Source organism: Galeopterus variegatus, unplaced genomic scaffold (assembly GCF_000696425.1).
Source record: "Galeopterus variegatus unplaced genomic scaffold, G_variegatus-3.0.2 Scaffold4773, whole genome shotgun sequence".
In the NCBI taxonomy this organism is placed as follows: domain Eukaryota; kingdom Metazoa; phylum Chordata; class Mammalia; order Dermoptera; family Cynocephalidae; genus Galeopterus; species Galeopterus variegatus.
This window is the reverse complement of record NW_007730884.1, coordinates 67,798-70,069: the sequence shown is the minus strand read 5'-3', so window position 1 is coordinate 70,069 and position 2,272 is coordinate 67,798. Positions and strand designations below refer to the sequence as shown.

Genomic DNA, 2,272 nt, shown 5'->3' with positions numbered 1-2,272 from the left:
GAGGTAAGGATTTCAACATATGAATTTTGGGAGGGGGGACACAAACATTCAGACCATAGCACCTGACACGAAGAGGAAGAGACACCAGGGATGTGTGTGCACAGAGGCATGACCACGTGAAGAGACCGCAAGAGAGTGGCCATCTACAAGCCAAGAAGAGGGGCCTCAGGAGAAACCAACACCACCAACGCCATAATCTTGAACTTAGAGTCTCCAGAACAGCGAGAAAATAAATTTCTGTTGTTTTTAAGTCACAAAGTCTGCGCTTTTCTGTTATGGCAACCCTAGCAAACTAATACATACCTTTAGACTTAACAGATGGCCAATATGTTTCTGTGGCAGATTAAATTCTTTGATGCACTTCTTATGGAAAGGTGGAGTCTATTTCCTCTTCCTTTGAATCTTGGCTAACCTATGACTTGCTCTGACATAAAAGTTTACGGCAGAAGTGCCACTGTTGATTCTGGGCCTCTTCTTTAAAAGGACTGGCAGCTTCTGCTTTGGGAAAGATCAAATGGGGAAGCCCTAAGACCATACAAAAAGGAATAGGGGCCCAGCTGAGCCCAGCCTTCTGGCTGCCCCACCAAAATGCCCAGTTTGTGTATGAAGGCATTCTGGAACCTCTAGACCAGCCCAGCTGCTGACTGAATACCACCCAGTGACGTCAACACCACAGAGAGCAGAAGAGCCAACCAGATGGGCCCTAGCCCAAATTCCTGATCCATGAAATTGTGAGAAATACTAAAATGAGCCACTAAGTTTTGGGGGTAGTGATACAGCCACAGATAACCAGAACTGGGTTTGTTTGTTTGTTTGTTTTGAGCTTACTGGTTTTTTGAGCTTATTGAGTTCAGCTCTTGTCACTCACAACTGGAACAGTCCTGACTAATTAAACTATATCCCTTAACTATCCAGGGTCCACTATATCCCAAAACTTTTCCACCTATGGAAATGTAAATTCCAAAACCTCATGTTCTGCCTAGTTTTTCTATCCATCCAGCTTTCTCATGCTCTCATTCCGACTGTTCCTGTCCCTTGATCTCACAGGTGGAAGCCTCAGTTCCAAGACACTATGTTCTCTAATGTCTGCAAAGATCCTTCTGGTTTCTCTTCCTTCCTTCCCTAGTGCACTGGGTACAAATGGCTACCCACTTGAAGTGCCTTCTTCCTTCCTACCTCCTCACCTCCCTTGCCTCCCACCTTACCTCCTCATTACCCTTCCATAGCACCCTACATGCAAAGACCCAAACCTAGACCAATGCCCACATCTACTCTTTCTCTTCTGCTATAGACCAAATATTTATGTCCCTCTGAAATTCATATGTTGAAACCTAATCCCCAATGTGATGGTATTTGGGGTGGGGAGACTTTGGGAGGTGATTTGGTCATGATGGTGGAGCCCTTATGAATGAGATTAGCGGCCTTATAAAAGAGACTCCAGAGAGCTCACTTCCCCTTTTGACATGTGAGGACGCAGTGAGAACACAGCTGTCTATGAATAAGGAAGCAGGTCCTCACCAGACCCCGAATCCGTTGGTGCCTTCATCTTAGAATTTTCAGCCTCTTGAATTGTGAAAAGTAAATTTCTGTTGTCTATAAGCCACCTAGTGTATGGTATTCTGTTATAGCAGCCCAAAGAGACTAATACATTTTCAAGTAACCACTTCTGGAAGAAGACATCACACAGCAATGACGCTTGGCACCACTAACAATCAACAGTCTCCAGGCACAAGTGGGCCTTTGCTGCTGCTCACTGATTGTTTTCCTTGTCTTTGCACAGACCCTAATCATTCTTCTCAATGGCTGTTCCAACCTCAATCCCCTACCCCTCACCCCTGCTCCCACCCACATCACTTTCAGCAGATGGCCTTGCCAGCCTTCCTTTGCTGTAAATATAAGCCTTTAGGAGAGAAGGCCTCAACTCACCCGCTACAATCATAAATGCCACCTACAGGTAAACAAGTAAAACACAGAACATCCACCACTGGATTTTGAGAATAATTTTGAGAATACAGAAAACTGATTGTTTTAGGTAGTGTCGTTTCAGTGGTATGTTGCTGGAGAGCAGATTGAGCAGCATGAGGGTAATGAGAATCAGGAAGCGGGTGTAAGCTATACTATTTCAAAATGAGAGATTGGATGGTAGATAGAGGGACTCGAGGGGCTGAGATGGGAGAAATTTGAGCATGTTTATATCATTCAGAGAAAGAAACAGGAAAGAAAGAATGATTGAAATTTTAGGAGGCAGAAGGAATGATTAATGGAGTATAGT

At 44.4% G+C, this 2,272-nt stretch overlaps 1 protein-coding gene across 1 annotated transcript in view; it reads right to left on the bottom strand.

Annotated features, from left to right (window-relative positions):
• Window positions 1-2,272, bottom strand: part of LOC103603746 (sialic acid-binding Ig-like lectin 10) — a 32,517-nt gene that overhangs the window by 22,263 nt on the left and 7,982 nt on the right. The gene's annotated exons all lie outside the window — the stretch shown is intronic.